The sequence below is a fragment of the Rattus rattus genome, chromosome 11, assembly GCF_011064425.1.
Source record: "Rattus rattus isolate New Zealand chromosome 11, Rrattus_CSIRO_v1, whole genome shotgun sequence".
Classification (NCBI taxonomy): Eukaryota; Metazoa; Chordata; class Mammalia; order Rodentia; family Muridae; genus Rattus; species Rattus rattus.
This window is the reverse complement of record NC_046164.1, coordinates 35984324-36005482: the sequence shown is the minus strand read 5'-3', so window position 1 is coordinate 36005482 and position 21159 is coordinate 35984324. Positions and strand designations below refer to the sequence as shown.

The 21159-nt window shown below is 37.4% G+C and overlaps 1 pseudogene; it reads right to left on the bottom strand.

Annotated features, from left to right (window-relative positions):
- LOC116911973 overlaps positions 1-19883 on the bottom strand; it is a 115820-nt pseudogene extending 95937 nt beyond the window's left edge.
- Between the last annotated feature and the right edge of the window lie 1276 nt (positions 19884-21159).

Here is a 21159-nt window from a genome sequence, read left to right as displayed (position 1 = left end):
AAAGCAAAATTATTTCTTTTTATTAATTTTTTTTGCTAACATTTCAAATGTCTTCCCTCTATGAACCCCCCCACATCACCCCTCCCCTTTACATCTAAGAGGGTGTTCCCTACCTACCCACCCACTCCTGCCTTACCCCTCTAGTATCCCCCTTCTCTGGGGGCCTCAAGCCTCCACAGAGCCAAGCAATCCCCAACAATGGATGCCACATAAGGCAATCCTCTGCTAATATGTACCAGGAGCCATGGAATGACCCATGCATACTCTTCAGTTGCTGGTTTAAACACTGGGAACTCTGAATGGTAAGGTTAATTGATATTGTTCTTCCTATGTGGTTGCAATTTCTTTCAGCTCTTTCAATCCTTCCCCTAACTCTTCCATTGGAGTCCCAGGATCAGTTCAATGGTTGATAGTGAGTGTCCGCAGCTGTATTAGTCAGATGCTAGCTGAGCCTCTCAGAAGAGAACCAAACCAGGCTCCTGTCTGCAAGCACATCTTGGCATCATCAATATTGGAGTGGTTTGGTGTGTGTGGATAGAATGGATCACATGATGGGGCTGTCTCTGGATGGCCTTCCCTTCAGCTCCAGAAAAACATCTTTATTCATTGTGCTCCCATCGCATAGATTCTTTCTTCATAGTAAATGACATGCAAACCATGTGTAAACTATATGTAAACTACATGATACTTTACGTATTATTTATAATTAAGGGATTAAACTTTTAGTTCATAAGATATGTTATAACATTCCAAATATGACAAAATAAACCAAATTAATCAAAATATTATCCCTTAAAGAGTTACAGCAAACAAAAATAAACAAGTAAAGGAATTGAAGAAAAGCATTCAGGATCTAAAAATGGAAATAGAAACAACAAAAGCACAAAGGGAAACAACCTTGGAGGTAGAAACCTAGGGAGGAGATCAGGAGTCATAGATATAGACATTACCAACAGAATACAAGAGATTGAAGAGAGAATCTTAGGGGCAGAAGATACCATAGAAAACATTGACACAATAGTCAAAGAAATTGCAAAATGCAAAAAGCTCATAATACAAAATATCCACAAAATCCAGGATAGAATGAAGAGACCAAACCTAAGGATAAGTACAGAAGAGAATGAAGAGTCCCAAATTAAAGGGCCAGTCCATAGCTTCAAGAAAATTATAGAAGAAAGCTTCCCTAACCTAAAGGAAGAGATGCCCATGAACATACAAGAAGCCTACAAAACTCCAAATACGTTGGAACAGAAAAAAAATCTTTCCCTTCCCATAATAGTCAAAACACCAAATGTACAAAACGAAGAAAGAATATTAACAGCAATAAGGGGAAAATGTCAATTAACCAATATAGGAAGACCTATCAGAATTACACCAGACATTTATCCAGAGATCATAAAAGCCAGAAGATCCTCAGCAGATGTCTAAGAGATCAAAAATGCCAGCTCAGGCCAGCAAAATTCTCAACATAGATTGAGAAACTAAGATATTCCATGACAAAAACAAATTTATACAATATCTTTTGACAAATCTAGCCCTACAATGGATAATAGATGGAAAACTTCAACAGAAGGAGAAAATTATACCCTAGAAAAAGAAAGAAATTAAACTTTCCACAAACCAAAAAATTATATCTACACAAACATATTTCTACCTCTAACAACAAAAATAACAGGAAACAACAATCACTATTATTTAATATATACTAATATCAATGGACTCAATTCCCCAACAGAAGGACATAGACTAACAGACTGCATATGTAAACAGGACCCAACAGTTTGCTGCATACAGGAAACATACATCAGTGACAAAGACAGACACTACCTCAGAGTAAAAGAATAGAAAAAGATAAGGAAGGACATTTCATACTCATTAAAGGAAAAAATCTACCAAGATGAAGTCACAATTTTGAACAGGTATACTACAAATGCAAGGGCAACCCCATTCATAAGAGAAACTTTACTAAAGCTCAAAGCATACAGTGCACCAGACATAATAATGGTGGGATATGTCAACACCCCACTCTCATCAATATACAGATCATGGAAACAGAAACTAAACAGAGACACAGTGAAACTAACACAATTTATAAACCAAAGAGATTTAAGAGATATCTATAGACGATTTCATCCCAAAACAAAAGAATATACCTTCTGCTCAGCATCTCATGGTACCTGCTCTAAAATTGACCATATAATCAGTCACAAAACAGGCCTCAACAGATAAAAGAAGATTGAAATAATCCCATGTATCACATCAGTCACCATGGACTAAAGCTGGTCTTCAATAACAACAAAAACAACAGAAAGCCCATATATACATATAAACTGAACAGTGCTCTACTCAATGATAATTTAGTCAAGGAAAAAAAAGAAAGAAATTAAAAACTTTTTAGAATTTAATGAAAGTGAAGGTACAACATAGCCAAACTTATGGAACACAATAAAAGTAGTACTACAAGGAAAACTCATAGCTCTGAGTGCCTGCAAAAAATAAAATGAAATAATAAAATTAGTAAGAGCAGGCAACTAACAGCTTGACAGCACACTTCAAAGCTCTAGAACAAAACAAAACTATACAAAAACAAAGCAACAACAAAGAAGCCAATAACCCAAGAGGAGGAGACAGCAAGAAATAACTAGGGGCTAAAATCAAACAAGTAGAAACAAAAAGAACTATGCAAAGAATCAACAAAACAGGAGCTGGTTCTTTGAGAAAATCAACAAGATAGATAAACCCTTAGTCAGACTAACCAGAGGGCTCAAGGACAGTATTCAAATTAGCAAAATTAGAAATGAAAAGGGAGACATAACAACAGAAACTGAGTAAATTCAATAAATTATCAGATATAACTACAAAAGACTATACTCAACAAAACTGAAAAATCTGGAGGAAACAAACAATTTTCTAGACAGATACCAGGTACCCAACAGATAACCCATTTAAACAATCCAATAGCCCCTAAAGAAATGGAAGCATTCATTAAAAATCTCCCAACCAGAAAAAGCACAGTACCAGAGGGGTTTAGTGCAGAATTCTGTCAGACCTTCAAAGAAGACCAAATGCCAACTTTCGTCAAACTATTCCATAAAATAGAAACAGAAGGAACACAACCCAATTCATTCTTTGAAACCACAATTACACTTATACTTAAAGAACACAAAGATCCTACAAAGTAATAGAACGTCAGACCAATATCCTTTATGAGTATCGACACAAAAATACTCAATAAAATTCTTGCAAACAGAATCCAAGAACACATCGAAACAAGCATCCATTATGATCAAGTAGGCTTCATCCCAGGGATACAGGAATGGTTCAATATACAGAAATTCATCACTCTAATTCACTATGTAAACAATATCAAAAAATAATATGTTCATCTCTTTAAATGCTGAGAAAGTATTTGACAAAATTCAACAACCCTTCATATTAAAAGTCTTGGAAATATCAGGAATTCAAGGCCCATACCTAAACACAGTAAAAGCAAACCAATAGCCAACATCAAACTAAATGGAGAGAAACTTGAAACAATCCCACTAAAATCAGGAACTAAACAGGCTGTTGACTCTCGCCCTACATATTGAATACTTTAAGTCCTAGCCAGAACAATTAGACAACAAAAGGAGGTCAAAGGGATACAAATTGGAAAGGAAGAAATCAAAATATTACTATTTGAAGATGATATGGTAGTATATTTAAGTTACCTCAAAAGGTCCATCAGAGGAATACTAAGCCTTATTAAAAAAAAAAAAAAAAAAAAACTTCAGCAAAAGTGGCTAGAAATACAATTAACTCAAAGAATTAGTAGCCTTCTTCTACTCAAAGGAAAAAGAGGCTGAGAAAGAAATTAGGAAATGACACTCATCAAAATAGTCACAAATAATATATAGTACCTTGGTATGACTCTAACCAAGCAAGTGAAAGATTTGTATGACAAGAACTTCAAGTCTCTGATGAAAGAAAGCAATGATCTCAGAAAATGAAAAGATCTCCCATGCTCATGGATTGGCAGGGTTAATATAATAAAAATGGCTACCTTGCTGAAAATAATCTACAGATTCAATGCAATCCCTATCAAAATTCTAACTCAATTCTACATAGAGTTAGCAGGAGCAATTTGCAAATTAATTTTGAATAACAAAAAACCCAGGATAGCAAGAACTATTCTCAACAATAAAGGAAATTCTGGGGAAATCACCATCCCTGACCTCTAGCAGTATTACAGAGCAATAGTCATAAAAAACAAACGAATAAACAAACAAATATAACTGCATAGTACTGGTACAGAAATAGGCAGGTAGATCAATGGAATTGAATTAAAGACCCAGAAATTAACCCACACATCTATGGTCACTTGCTCTTTGACAAGGGGACTAAAATCATCCAGGTGGAAAAAGATAGCATTTTCAACAAATGCTGCTGTTTCAACTGGAGGTCAGCATGTAGAAGATTGCAAATTGATCCATTCCTATCTCCTTGTACAAAGCTCAAGTTCAAGTAGATGACGGACCTCCACATAAAACCAGATACACTGAAACTGACTGAAGAGAAAGTATGGAGGAGCCATAAACACATATGCACAGGGAAAATTTCCTGAACAGAACATTAATGGCTTATTCTCTAAGATCAAGAATAGACAAATGGTACCTCATATAACTACAATGCTTCTGTAAGGCAAAGGACACTGTCAATAGGACAAAATGGCAACCGAGATACTAAGAAAATATCTTTACCAATCCTACATCTGATAGAAGACTCTTATCTAATATTTACAAAGAAATTAAGAAGTTAGACTCCAAAGAACCAAATAATCCCTTTAAAAAATGGGGTACAGAGCTAAACAAAGAATTCTCAACTGAGAAATATCAAATGGCCAGGAAGCACCTAAAGAAATGTTCAACATCCTTAGTCATCAGGGAAGTACAAACAAAACAACTCTGGGATTCTACCTCACACTAGTCAGAACAGATTAGAACAAAAACTCAGGTGACAGCAAATGCTAGTGATAGAAAGAGGAACACTGCTCCATTGTTGGTGGGATTACAATCTGGTATAACCACTATGAAAATCAGTTTGGTAGTTCCTCAAAAAATTGGACATAGCACTCCTGCACTTATACCCAAAAGATGCTCCAACATATAACCAGGAGATATGTTCCACTATGTTCATAGGAGCTTTATTTAAAATACTAGCAGATGGAAATAGCACAGATGTTCTTCAACCCAGGAATGCATATAGAAAATGTACATTTACACAATGTTGTACTGGTCTTCTATTAATGCCAATGGCTATATTAAATTCTTAGAGAAGTAGAAAATATCATCCTGAGTAAGGTAACCTATCATAAAAGAACAAGCATGGTACACATTCTCTGATAAGCAGATATTAGCCCAAAGCTTGAAAAATACTCAAGATATAACTCACAGACCATGTGAACCCCAAGAAAGAAGACTAAAATGTGGATGCATCAATCCTTCTTAGAAGGGGAACATAATACACTCAGGAGGAAATCCAAGGACAATGAGTGGAGGAGAAGTTAAAAGAAAGGCCATCCTGAGGCTGCCCCATTCAGGGGATCCATCCTATATGCAGCCACAAATTGCAGTCAGTATTGTTGATGCCAAGAAGTGCTGGCTGAACAGAAGCATGATATGGATGTCTCCTGAGAGGCTCTGCCAGATCTTTACTGATACAGATTAAGATGCTGGCAGTTAACCACCAGTCTGAGCACAGGGACCCCTGTGGAGGAGTTAGAGAAAGGACTAAAGGAACTAAAATGTTTTCAACCCCATAGGAAGAACAGCAATGTCAACCAATCAGACCTCCCAGAGCTCCCAGAGACTAAACCACCAACCAAAGAGCACATGTGGCATACCGATGTCTCCAGCTGTATATGTAGCAGAGGATTGCATTTTCTGGTCTTCAATAGGAAGAGAAATCCTTGTTCCTATGAAGGCTCTTGTTTCCTGTGTATGAGATACCAAAGTGTTGGGGTGGGAGTTGTTGGTGGGAGGAGGAGCATCCTCATAGAAGCAGGTGAAGGGGAATGAGAAAGAGGGGATATACAAAAGGGGATAACATTTGAAAAGTAAATACATAGCCCATATAATAGAAGAAGAAAGAAAGAAAGAGAGAGAAAGAAACAAAAGGGAAAGAAAGAAAGGAAAGAAAGATACAGTGTCCTTTCACTTTCAACATGGTTCTTTCCCATAGATCCAAAGTTTTTCAGTTACTTAGAATTTTATTACAAAGGTGTTAATCTCCAGTTGAATGACTTGTCTTGGTATAATTCTACAGCAATGAGGGTATTTAATGATCTGCCATTCATGAGGATTTCATCAAGGTCAGGTGAAAATCCCAGTGTAAATTTCACACTGTCAATCTTACAAACAGTATAAAGCATTAAGACACTTGTCATGTTGTTTCTACATTTTTCCATTTTCAAGCAAAGTATCCAGGGTCCTCCCACTGCCTTTTGGAGTGTTAAATTTCAAAATCGTTCGTTTTCTCAAAAACATCTTCTGTTAACAACAGTGTTACTTTATTATATATGAAAAATATTGACCTACTGTTATTTCCTTTTCAGATCACACTCTCACCAGCAACATGGAATGAAGCTTATAATAGAGTTTAGAGTAGCTAATAAAGCCATAGGCACTAACAAATTAGAGATGGTGAGGATATTTGCTGCAGCTGGCCAAAGAAATTAGTTGTCACACAAAAGGGAAGAAAACAAACCACCATCTAGTTTAATATTCCTTATGGACAATCTAGCATAGTCTATTCCCAGCTAACAAAGAACTTTGCTCAGATACTCACTACTGGCCTATGGAAAAATAACTCTGCCCAACACACACAGACTGAACCTATAGTGTGCTTTTAGACCTGTAGTTAAAACTTTTTAAAATGGCAAAGACAAAGTCAAATGTCCGGGTAGACCTCTCCACAGAGGTAAGATAGCAAATCACATTCCAGCAATGAAAATAGAGACAAGACTAAGGATATCAGTAAATAGAGATAAATGATGTGTTCTTGTCCTCATCATAGATTCAACCCTTTCTACGATCTGTCCTCTGAAGAAGTGGTTTGATTATAGTTTTGATTGTAAAACCCAGATCATTTCCATGAATCATCACTCCTTTTTTAGACAGCTTTATAAAATTTGAACTACTAAGTAGTTTCATTTGATCAGAGTAAGCTTCTAATTATTTTGGAAATTCTGTGAGTTTTATAACTATATGTTAACTGTTTTATCACTATTTTTCCAGGAACTTTGTTTCAATATTTTATTTATAAATTCAAGCTTTTTGTTACTTTGTAAAGTATGTGGAATTATTTCTTTTATAAATAGATGAAATTTTAACTTTTAGAGGTGATTTAAATTCATAGAACATTGCATAACAACCCAAGAATGTTTTGTATTCACATGGCCACATGAGCATAACTTTTCTTAATATCAATGCATTCCAGAAGAGTAGCATGTTAGAGATAATATAGACACCTGAGTAGATACATTGTTACCTTTAGAAGTCCAGAGATTAACTTAGCACATACATTTATCATTGGAATTATTGGATTTAATGTAATTTAACAGCATATGTCAACATAGAGAGAATCCAAAAACTGCTGATGAATTAACATACATGCCATTTCTGTTTTATTGATTCATTGTATATTTCCCAAGCAGTCTGCAAAAACCACTAATTTTTAAACATTGACATATTTTATCTGTTTTAGGCTGTCACATAGTTAAGTAACAAGAAAAATACAAATTTTGACATTTGTTGATTTGCTTGGAAATATGGTTTAAAAATTCTGTCTTTTATAAGACCAGAAGCATTCGTGCTTTTAGTGTAAAATATTAATGATTTACTTCTAACTGACATTATATTTGCCTTCAGGTTTTAGAAATTATAATAAAGCTGGTTAACATTTATATGTATCATTCATTCATTTGTTTGTGTTTGTGTGTTTCTGTTGGCCATATATTTTCAGATTGTTTGAATAAATACTAAAGGTATGAGTGTTGTCTGTTATTGTTAAATAGTCAGCATTCTTTGTGATGTAATATACTATGTAATTACCTTTTTACAATTAAATGCATATGATTTATTAATTATATGAAGTTTTCTAATTAATCTAATTCTATGTCTATTTTTACATGATGTAGGGTTTTATATAAACTGTACAGTATATATGCTTACATGTGTTTAGAATTGATTATGTATAAGATATCACTATACATAATAGGTTTTTAATTGATATTTTATTTATTTACATTTCAAATGTTGTCCTCTTTCCAGGTATTCTCTCTGGAAACCCTGTATCTTATCCTCCAGTCCCCTGCTTCTATGAGGATGTTCATAGAATAGCCAGAAGCTGGAAAGAACCAAGATGTCTTTCAACAGAGGAATGGATACGGAAAAATGTTCATTTACACAATGGAGTACAACTCAGCTACTAAAGGCAATGATTTAATGAAATTTGCAGGCAAATGGATGGAACTAGAAAATATCCTAAGTGGATGAGGTAACCCAGTTATAAAAGAACTCACTCATAAGTGGATATTAGCCCCAAAGCTCAGGGAAATACCCAAGATATAATTCACAGACTACATGAAGCTCAAGAAGAAAGAAGTCAAGTGCTTCAGTCTTTCTTAGAAGGGGGAACAAAATACTCACGAGAGGAAATACAGAGAAAAAGCGTGGACCAGGGACTGAAGGAACAGCAATCTAGAGACTTCCCGTCCTGGGGATCCATCCTATATACCAAACCAAGATAATATCATGGATGCCAAGAAGTGCTTGGTGACAGGATCTCGATATAGCTGTCTCCTGAGAGGCTCTGTCAGAGCATGACAAATACAGAGACAGACGCTCTCAGCCAACCATTGGACTGAGCATGAGTTCCCAATGGAGGAATTAAAGAAAGGACTGAAGGAGCTGAGGGGGTTTACAACCCCATGGGAAGTACAACAATGTCAACCAACCAGACACCACTTCCCCAGTGCTCCGGGGGACTAAACCACCAACCAAAGAGTACATATGGAAGGACCCATGGCTCCAGACACATATGTAGCAGAAGATGGGCCTTGTATGTCATCAGTGGTCCTGTGAAGGATAGATGCCCCAGTGTATGAGAATGACAGGGCAGGGAGAGAGGGGTGGGTGGGTGCACCGGTAGGGCAACACAATCATAGAAACGGGGAGAGGGGATGATATAGGGGGTTTCCAGAGGGGAAACCAGGAAAGGGGATAATATGTGTAATGTAAATAAAAAAGATATCCAATAAAGAAAAGATATACTACGGAAAAAAATGTGTTATTTATTTGCCAGTAGAAAATTTAACCTATGAATTTCCCAAATAGGCTAAATTCTGAAGTATTTCACTTTTACACAGAGGATGTTGCAGGAAAGGGAAGAGAAAAATGATGGAATTATAATATAATCTCATTTTTTACAAAAATTAGAATGGTATTATAAGAGACAGAAGTTAGTATGATTGAAAAGGCTCTTTTTACCTCATGGGCCTGGACATGTTATTAAATTTGTTCTCTTTTGGATCTCAAAAACAGCCTATTGGAATGAAACCTGGTAATAGTATTATTTATTAATAAATGAACATTGATATATTAATCTTGCTTTAACATCTTTACCAATATATCATTGCCATCCCTTTCTGAGTTTATAAATATAATCTGCATTCTTATCCTTACTGAAAATTTAAAGATAGCTCCCAGCTTTGACTTATTTTTTATCTTTATTAACTTGAGTATTTCTTATTTACATTTTGATTGTTATTCCCCTTCGGTTTCTGGGCCAACATCCCCGCCTCCCCATCCCCTTCTATATGGCTTCCTCCCACCTCCCCATTACCACCTCCCCCAACAATCAATTCACTGGGGTTCAGTCTTGGCAGACCAGGGGCTTCCCCTTCCATTGGGGCTCTTACTAGGCTATTCATTGCTACCTATGAGGTTGAGCCAGGGTCAGTCCATGTATAGTCTTTGGGTGAGTGGCTTATTCCCTGGCTCTGGCATTGGTTAGCATTATTGTTTATTGTTCATATAGGTCTTTGAGCCCCTTCAAGCTCTTCAATCCTTTCTCTGATTCCTTCAACAGGGGTCCCGTTCTCAGTTCAGTGGTTTTGCTGCTGACATTACGCCTCTGTATTTGCTGTATTCTTGCTCTGTCTCTCAGTAGAGATCTACATCCGGTTCCTGTCGGCCTGCACTTCGTTGCTTCATCCATCTTATCTAGTTTGGTGGCTGTATATGTATGGGCCACATGTGGGGCAGGCTCTGAATGGGTGTTCCTTCTGCCTCTGTTCTAAACTTTGCCTCCTATTCCTCTCAAGGGGTATTCTTGTTTCCTCTTTTTTTAAAAGAAAGTGAAGCATTGAATTTTGGTCATCTTTCTTGAGTTTCATGTGTTCTGTGCATCTAGGGTAATTCAAGCATTTGGGCTAATAGCCACTTATCAATGAGTGCATACCATGTGTGTTTTTCTGTGATTGGGTTACCTCACTCAGGATGATATTTTCCAGTTCCAACCATTTGCCTATGAATTTCATAAAGTCATTGTTTTTGATAGCTGAGTACTTTTTACACTTTGCTGTCTTATATAGTTCCAGATTCTAATGTTTGCAAAACTTGAGATCGGTGTTTTATTTGTTGATACATCAATTCAGAGAATCCCATATTACCTACCATGTTTTTCTCTGACATAAAGAATCCAAATATTTTCATAATAGTTTCCAACCTTTAGTATGTTGTCTTGTAAATCATGTTACTAAATCCATTCATATGAAAATACTTCATTTCCTACTTTCTCGGGGTGGAAAAAAAGGCTAGGACCTTTATCTATTGTGAATGAAATATTCTAAACCAATCCCATCCAGGCAAGGCAGCGTTCAAGCTTTCCCTTAGGAATCTGGCTGTTCTGCCAATATCTAAAGCCAATTTCAAGTTCTACTTAGTTTCAAATTCCATCAATAATTCATGGTGATTTTCAGTAGCCACTGTCCTTTGTTTGACCCTACACTGAAAAAAAAAGAGAATTGTATTTTCTTTTGGCTGAAAAATCAGCTGGGAAAAAAAAAAAAGCATCCATCCAGGTTTACAAAGAAGTTATTTGTAATATTATAAAATGCAATTTCACACCCTCATCATTAGGTTTAACTTAATAGGAATAAGAGTAGGTGGGTTAACAGTCATTTGAAATCTGAGCTAGTAGTCATTAAAATATGGTGCCAAGTTCTTTTAATATATTTTTTCTTATTTTGATGTGAATAAAGAATTGTTAAATAACTTGTTATTTCTAAATTGTTATTGAGAATTTTCTAACATAATCCTCAACTTAGCACTGCACACTAAAAAAACAAACAAACAACCAAACAAGCAAACTAAAAAATAAACAATCCAAGGCCATAATTAAGGAGGCTGGTATATTTTAAATATTGCCTGCAAATCTACTTTCTTAATGGAGTTTTCATTAAGATATCCACTACTGACTGGGAGTTTTGATTATCTACTCAGTAAGTATGAAACAGATTCTACAGGAGTTCAGAGTGAGCAGTGAAATATCACCCACATGTTGGCTTTCAGTTGTAGCCTTCAAAACCTGGGGATTCCACCCTCCTTCCCACAGGTCCTTTCCTTCTGGGCTAATCCACTGCCCTAATGCAGAAAGCTATATTTTTGAGGATACTTTCTTAGCCACATCAAACCATCAATATGTGAGGCTTATTTATTTTTCCTTAATTTAATTAATCTTGATTCACATGTCCATAAAATTAAAACAAATCATCTATTACAAGGAGGCAAGAAGGGTGTAAGTTTTACATAAACTAACTTGATCTCACACATTTCAGATCCTCAATCCTAGCACCTAAGTCCTAGAGGTGTTATTTTATAGTGGGTGGGAAAAAAAACAAAAAAACAAAATAACACAAACAAACAAACAAAACCTCTGGAGATACAATTAAAGGACCTTGAAAAGCAGATACTGTCTGTTATAAGTCGAACATGTCCCCACTGAAATTAGGATTCAGTTAAAGAGTAGCAAGGTTTAATATGGAGCACAGCACAATTAACATCAAAATGGAGTAGAAGACCTGAAGTTACCAATGGTATAGCCTCAGTCCAATGAAATTGTCAAGGAAGAGAGGCCAAAGCAGGCAATAAATAGAGCACTCACCCCCAAAGCTTCTGAAAGCAATCATGTTCTAATTACTAGACTATTTAGATCAGTGCTATTGGAGTAGCTTGTGTGATACTGAGAGTACATAAAAAGCACTCCATTGCCGTAAACCATTAAGTTTTAGATAATTGTTACAGTGGTCTTAGGTATATTATGTTTACATTAAATGGTCCTCAAATATATAAAACACTTTAACTCTAGAGATATTAGTTGCATACTAAATCAATTATTATGAAACTTTTCACATACTCTAAAATCTACAACGTAATCAAACCAAACGCCCCAGTTCATAGCAAATGCTTTGTTCCTCTTAGCACACGTTTATGCATTTGTCAGATTTGTATGGCTATGATTACATTATTGACAATGTTTCCTTATGAGGGAAGTTTCCTTATGCACATGGTTTTACTGGTTTGAGTCAGTGGTCCATTGACCCCAAAGTTTGAAACCCACGGGGAGGCATTGCACTCCTGAGGAGTCCCATGACAGAGTAAAGAGAGTTAGCTTTCAAGTCCAAGAAGCAAAAGGAGGACTTAGAAGTCTCTAGGAACCCCTAGCCTCCTTCAAGGATGTAGTTACAAAGAATCAGAAGGTGTCTAAGGGACCTACTGACTTCTAATAGATAATACTTTGTTGTGAGGCAATCCATTAAGCCATCTTTCAAACTACAGCTATTGATTTGTTAAATATTATGTATGTATGTATGTATGTATATATATGTATGTATGCATGCATATGTGTATATGTATACTTTATTTTCTCATGAAACCTCACACAATACTGTCAACGATGTTGTGAAAGTAACAAGTCAGAAAAATATATATTGCTTTTGAAGGTCTAGAGCTAAAATTTATTTCAATAAAATTTAGAAAAGCTGTAAACATCTTTTAAAATAATTTTCTTTCTCTTCCAATGGATGTCACGAGTGTGTGCAGTAATTCCTGGTGCTGTATGCCACCACCATTTGTAAGGAACTACAAATACACTTGCATTCCTGAGAACGACAGAAAATTATTATACTACCATTTGTAAGGAACTATGAATACACTTGCATTCCTGAGAATAACAGAAAATTATTATACTACTGTTTGTAAGGAACTACGAATACACTTGCATTCCTGAGAATGACAGAAAATTATTATACCACCATTTTTAAGGAACTACGAAGACACTTGCATTCCTGAGAATGACAGAAAATTATTATACTACCATTTGTAAGGAACTACTAATACTTTTGCATTCCTGAGAATGACAGAGAATTATTCAAGATCCTCATACTCTTGTGAGCACAGGTTGCTGTATTACACTAACAACACAACTTCCTTCAACACTATTCATTTTCAAAGAACCAAGCATAATTATTTTGTCTACATCAAAAGCAGAGTTTGTGGACTTGTATCACAAAAAAGAACCCTGGAAGAATTGTAAAATAAAAGTCCTTATACCAATAATCTCTCTCTGTCTTCCTATTTTCTTTCCTCCCATATATATGTATATATACATATATATATATTATATATATATTAAATATATAAAGTACTATAAAGTACTATATACTTAGTGTACACATGTTACATGTGAAGATATGTATCAGACAGAGATTTACATAAATAAATCATATTTTAAATAATGATCAACACTATCGCACCTTGTTAGATGTCTGTTTTCACAGATTTGAAATAATTATGACACAAACAAAAAAATTACTGCGGTATTTATAAGTAATTTTATTATATTTTGCTTCACACATTTTAGTTTTGTTTGATTACTGCTTGCTAATTACCCACTCCTTTTTTAATCCAAATTTGCTTGTCCTGATGTAATTGGATTTATGTTTTGAAAAAAATCTAAATTCTTTAGAAGCTAAGATAGAAAAGCATCTGCTTACTCTGTTACCCGCTGTGTTGGCATGGTGTCTTAGACATCAGTTTCTCCATGTAGTAGTAGAAGTATATTATTTGCCTTCATCAATGCGTAAGATCTTTAGCAGAAAACATGCTGGCTTCCACAGCTTATACAGAGATTTATAAATGTAAGGAAATAACTTAATGCATCAAAGACCTATGTTTTCCCTGTATCATTGAAAATCGACTCTAATATGTTCAATAGTTTATGGCTCATTTATATTGAATCTGATTGTTACTGACTGAATGGCTGAAGTCATTAATATACAACTAAAATCACATAAAATAAAAAATAAGTTACACTAACTAAAAGGTTGTTCTGAATCTCAGCAGCTTTTCAGATTTAAAAATACATATTCTGTTTTATTCACACACACTTTGTGCTCGTCTCCCCTTCGCCGTCAATTCCCTGGTTTTGTTCTCATTTTCAAAGTTTTCTTTTGTGTGCAAAGCCCTCTTTTCACTTCAGTTCACTTCTGTTATCCCCATGTATATCTCTGAATTCATCTTTGATGATAGTTTTTACTTTTCCATATTTATATATTTTAAAACCGTGGCCGAACACACTCGAAAAGCCATGGCTTGTTTATGGGTTTGCATTTTCTTCAACAGTGATTTTTATCTTAAAAAAATAATAAAACAAACAAAACCCAGAATGAGTCTTCTGAAATCTCTGAAGCACTTGGCTATTTCCTTCAAGTTTCACTGACATCTGGCAGACAAGAATGCTGGGGTAATTTCACAGAGAGGCTGCCAGATATAATGCCAGAAAAAAGTACAGAGTACACGCTCTTGTTGGCTAAGAAAAGCATAAGGCCAAATGACATCCATAAATGTGTGGAGAAAGCAAGTGAGGACATTACTGGCAATGGTGGTGTTGTCAGGTGCTTGATGAAATGGACTAGAGCTGTCAAGAGGAGAAACCGCACTCCAGGGCAGGACACTACTCTGCTCATACATGCATAATAGCTCCAATTTTATCTAACTGCCACTACTCTAGCTATACAATTTCAACATTATAAGAAACTCAAGGGAACACATTTCCACAGTCTGTCTGAAAAAAAGAAAAGGACAGTAAAGATATGTGTTTCACATTCTGTGGATTAAATATGGTTGGTGTGTTTTTCATATGAAGATAAATCAGAGTGAAATTTCTACTTTGAGGGATTAAAAGAGTGGAAGCTTAAAACAAATAACAGTAGCTCTCTCTCTCTCTCTCTCTCACACACACACACACACACTCTCTCTCTCTCTTTCACTCTCTCTCTCACACACACACAGAGAGAGAGAGAGACAGAGACAGAGACAGAGACAGAGACAGAGACAGAGAGAGACACGAGGAGAACTATATAGTTTTCTTTTGAAGATTCTATTGTCGATGAAGGTGGGAGATTCATGAGGCTTATAAAACTTGCAAGACTCACCGGACTTCTCCTTGAAATTCTGAAGTACTAAAATAATTTCTGTATGTGGTGATTTTAAAAGAGAAATTGTCCCCCATAGACCAGCATATCTGAGCATTCGTTCCCCACTTGATGATGCTCTTTGGAGGCATTATGGAATGTTAGAATGTGGAACCTTGCGGAGAAAAATACATAGCTGTGGTTGGGCTTTAAACGTACATGCCTCACCCCATTTTCAGTTCCCTCTCTACTTCCCTTGCGTGGTGGAAATGGCACTGCTCAGCTTCTTGCTCTGGACACCTGCTTCTGTGCCTAAATTGTTGTTGAGCTCCCCTGCTGCAACCATAGGCAAAGTGTACTTCTTCTTCAAGTCACTTTTGGTAATTACGTCTTATCACAGCAATAGAAAAGTAACTGATAAACTTGGAGTGGGGAGGCTTATTTGATGGAGTCTTTGCCTGCAACGTTTATAGGTTTCTCCACATATGCGGAATGCATCAGTGATGAACAATGCAAGGGTTAGGTTCTTCAGTGACAAAGCTTCCCAGAGTCACCCACGCTGCTAGACGTATTCCCATTAAATTCATTGATTCACAAAGTGAACTTGGATGGAATCCTTTCATGGAACTGTCTTGTTCATTCTCCCTGGCACGAATACAAACAGTCCCTGGGGGGAAATTGTACAGCTGGAAAACCTTAGCGTTATAGGATTCTCAGAGTGAAGGATCCCATGACTAAACATTGGGAACGTTATCCCATTCTCGAACAGCAGCACATATGTCTTTGTAACTTGCTGGCCAGGAGAGAAGGTAGGCTAACTTCTAATCTTTACCTTCTCTTCTGTTCCAGACCCAATTTCCAGTCTCAGTGCTAGCTCTGCAGTAGACCGTCTGCCAATGCCTCCCTCTCTTTCTGCCCTTATCTACAATGCATCCCACAGACTTCCCTTCAACATTCTCTCCCGCCACTGACTCTATTCCAGGCCCGATCTCCATCAGGATTTACCTTTGTTGAAGGGCTGTCATGCTTCCAGTAGGTACAGTTGACCTGTTAATCAAAAAAATCAGGTTTCTATGGAGTGTTGATTTATATCTGAGTCATCAATTCAATTCTTTCCAACAATGTGTCTGTTTTTATGGCAATACTCACTGTTTGTTTGTTTGTTTTGTTTGTTTGTTTGTTTGTTTTATTGCTGGCTCTGTAGCAATATAGAATAATTGGGATATCCAGCAGTTATTTTATTTTTCAGGATTGTTTTTAGATATCAAGGATTTTTTTTTTGCAAATGAAGTTGATATTTATGTTTTAAATGTCCGTAAAAACTGTTAGAATTTGAATTTAATCTGCTGATTGCTTTTGGTAGGTTGTCCATTTTAATATGTTAATCCTGTTGGCACGTGAACATGGAAGATCTTTCAATCTTCTGACATTTTCATTAATTTCTTTCTTCAAAGACTAAAAGTCTTTTCATACAAGCCTTTCATTTGTTTGCTTAGTTTTACTCCAAGATATTTTATAGTATTGAAGCTATTTGTAGAATATGTTGTTTCCCTGATTTTCTTCTCAGTTTGTTTGCCATTTGTATACAGGCTCATGGTTTCTTTTTAATGTTTTCATTGTTCGTTTGTATCCAGTCAGTTTGCTGAAAGTGTTTATCAGCGGTACGACTTCCTTGGTGGAAAATTCAGGGTCATGTTTTATACTGTTGTATCATTTGCAAATAACAATAGTCTGAATACATTCTTCCAATTTGAATATGGTTTATCATCTCCTGTTGTTTTATTGCTCTAGTTAAAACTTCAAGTTCTATATTGAATAAATACCTACAGAAGCAGTGGGCTTTCTTGTCCTGATTTTTAGTGGAATTGGTTTTTAAGTTTCTCTTCATTTAATATGAATGTGGCTATGGACTTGCCATAGAGTGCTTTTTATAATGTTTAGGTATCTTCCTTCATTTCTGAATCTCTCCAAGATTTTTATCATGAAGAGTTGGGTTTTTGTTAAATTTCTTCCTCTAAAGAGATAAACATGTTCTTTTTTATTTCAGTATGTTTGTATGGTGGATTACATTTATTGATTTTCATATATTAAACTATCACTGCATTTATAAGATATCTACTTGATCATGGTAGATAATCTTTTTGACATGTTCTTCGATTCAGATTGCAAGTATTTTATGGAGTATTTTTTACCTCTCTATGTTTAAAGGGAAATTGCTAAGAATTTTTTCCTTTTTCTGAGGCCTTATGTGACTTGGGTATCCAGGGTAAGTGTCTCATAAATTGAGTTGGACAATGTTTCTGTTTCTATTTTTGGGAACAATTTGAGAAGTATTCTTTGAAAGTCTGAGTAGAATTCTGTTCTAAAACAATGTGGCCCTTGACCAAAATGCCATTACAATGGCATTTGTAAAAAAAGATGTGTGGACAAAGGTTATGCTGTGGAATACATGCTAAACACTACAGCATGCACAATGAGCTTTCCATTTTTCTCTCAGGGAGGTTGAAAGGGTGGAGGCAGGTAGAGGAGAGAGGGGGAGTAAGAGGTTTGGGATGCATGTTGTGAAATTCACAAACAATAAAAAAAAATAAATAATACTGTAAACAACAACAGTAACAACAGCAACAACAAACATGAGTGCTCTCGTGTTTTGATTATAAATGCTAAAAATATAAATGGTCTTCTTGGTTTTTCTTTTATTCTTTGATGAGTATGCAATATCTTTTTCTAGGTAAAAATTTTTATTGGTTTTGGATTTTTAATATATTAAAATAGGTCTATTTGGCTGAAATTTGTTTTTATAATCTTTTACCATGAAGTAATGGCTATCCTTGAAGTTATCATTTCTCAGATTTAGAAGGATAGGGAGCAGAAACTTATTGAACCCACCTCCAGCAGAAAGACAGGGTGTAAAAAGTGTGAGATGGGGTTGCTATCCCATAATCAAAACTCTGAGTCATAATTTTTCCTATCTGAAAGAAACACAGGGATGGAAATGGAGAAGATCTTGAGGAAAAGAAGGTCCAGCAACAGGTCCAAAGTAGGATCTAGCTCAAGGAGACCCCAAGACTGACGCCATTACTGTAAGCTATGGGACATTCACAAAAGAGGACCTATCATGACTGCCCTCCAAAAGACCCAACAAGAAGCTGAAAGAGTCAGATGCAGATGTGCACCAACCAATGAACAGAAAGTGTGACCCAGTGGTTGAATTAGGGAAAAGCTGGAGGAAGCTAAGGAGGAGGGCGACCCTGTAGGAGGACCAACAGGCTCAATTAACCTGGACCCCCGAGATCTCTCAGATACTGGATCAACAACCAGGCAGCATACACCAGTTGAGATGAGGCCTCCAACACATATACAGCAGAGGACTCCTGGGTTTGGATTCAGTCAGAGTGCCCACCTAACCCCTCAAGAGACTGTAGACTGCATGCAGCAATCCATCACAGCCTTTCAGCTGTTCTGTCTCAGTCTCCTTTCGTCCCATCTGCCCTGTGCATCCTTCCTGGATCCTCCAGGCCCAGGAAATGCTCCCAACTTTCATCAACTCTCAGCGCCTCCTGCTCGGCAACTCCTGGTGTTCTCCCACTCCCCACTGCAGAACTCCTGCTTGGCACGTCAGCCCTCTGTTCTTCTCTGATCTTCATCGGTCCCATTCCTGTCTCAGCCTGGCTGCATCCATCTCATGGCTGTCCTGCTCATCTGCTCACCATTTCCTGTAATGGCACCAGTCTGCATCCACCCCACACTGGCTCACTGAACTCACTGTCCAACTTTTCCAGATTCTGTCTTTCCATTGATGCCTGCTCGTCTGCAACCCATGACCATAGGTAATTGATTCTGTTCACTCCCATTCAAATTTCACGCAGTTTCTATCACTGTTCAGCCCCTGAAGTCCTTTCACAGCTGGAGGCCATCCTGACCTTTCTTCCCCAGGAACTTCAAGAACTAGTCCCTTCCGCCCAAACCTGACCTGGGCTCTGTCCAGCTCCCGCAGGTCTCGACCTCCTGACCATGTCCCTCACTCGATCTGCAAACCTTTTCAGCCTGCTTTCAGTCTGTTGATCACTGCCCACCACGCCTCACCATCTCCATGCCTGTCTCCATCCCACCTGACCTCACCTTCCTGGGTCTCACGCCATCCTCGCTCACCTCCCACACCATCCTGCCTGGACCTTCCGCCGATCCTTCCATCTGTCATAGCTTGCATCCTGTCCTCTGGCTCACCCCTGCAATTCTCTGGCTCTCACCAGCTCATCATCTTGAGTCCCAGGAACCCACGCCCTGTCCCACCTTCAGCCCTGTCCACCTGTCCACGGCTTCCCATCCTGCGCTTCCTGTCTCCTTTCTGCAGTTCACCAGGCGGCATGCCTGAGCAGAGCTGTCAATCCCACATCTTTATTTGATCTCATTCACATTCTCTTCTCATCTCACCTTCCTGTCCCTTCTGAAAGACCTATTCATCATTCATCAAAAATCAAAGAAAGAAACTCCTTTCTTTTTTCACACTCTGTCGTTCCTCCTTTCAGAAAATACTCTGTGATCTGAACATCCTTCATAATTCCATCTGACCACTTTAATCAGTCAAGTCTCAAACTTGAAACACACCAAAAATAAATAGAAAAATCAACCAAAGTTTTAGTTGCTGTGTTGGTCTCAGCTCTTCCACAAAGTCCTTGAGTTCTCTTATGCTGTCTCTATGTATTTCCTCAAAGACAATTAACTGCCACTTGACTTTCACGATCACCAAACCTTCTCTTGTATAGTCCTCATCCTTTCATAAGTGTCTCTCGACTCACCTCAAAGATGGGATCAAATCAGAACACTGTTCTCTGAGTCGAGTTCAACAAGCAACAAAATCACCAAAGAATCGCTCCTGGTCTCACACTTTCACAGCACTGCCACAGCACCCCCTGAGTAATTCTCAGCTTGTTGTTCTTATCTTTATTTCATTCTGCCTTTGCACCACACACCTCAATCCTGCACGTTCTTCAGCTGGATGTTCTCCACTCTCCTGTATCCTTTCTTGTTTCCTGTCTCCATTCTCTTTCAACCTCCTCGGACCATAGACGAGTCCAGGACCACAACCACAGCTGAACCAGGTCATCCCCGCTTCCCAGCCCTTCCATCCTTCTTCAATCCCAGTTCAATGAGCCACTCTCCATGCCTGCCGAGCCTGCCCGAGGCCTGGCTCACTGCTCAGACTGGCGGCTGCAACAGGCCGATCCCCTGCCGTGCTCCACCGGTCAGTCTTCGCCCAAATCACCATGAATACTTTTCCTCTCCTTTTATTCTCTTTTCCTCCCATCTCACTTCCTGCTCACACCACGCATAGTCTCGGAGGCTTGGCACAGCACACGTTCATCCCCAGAACCTCCATCTGTTAAATGTTTTGATTTGCACTTCATGACTGAAGACGTCAAACATTTTGAACATTTTACTTGCACCTCGTGATAAGCCCTCTGGAGGGATCTGTCATTGTCCCAGTCCTCACCTTCCTGTCTGTCAGTCTGTCATCCTGAGTTTCCTGTTCTGTCTCATTGGGTTTCAAATGGTTCTTTTTATGCCTGCCATCCATCAAAGCGGTGTTTCTGTGTGAACTTTGAAAAATATCACTATTTGCAGATGATATGATTGCACTAAGG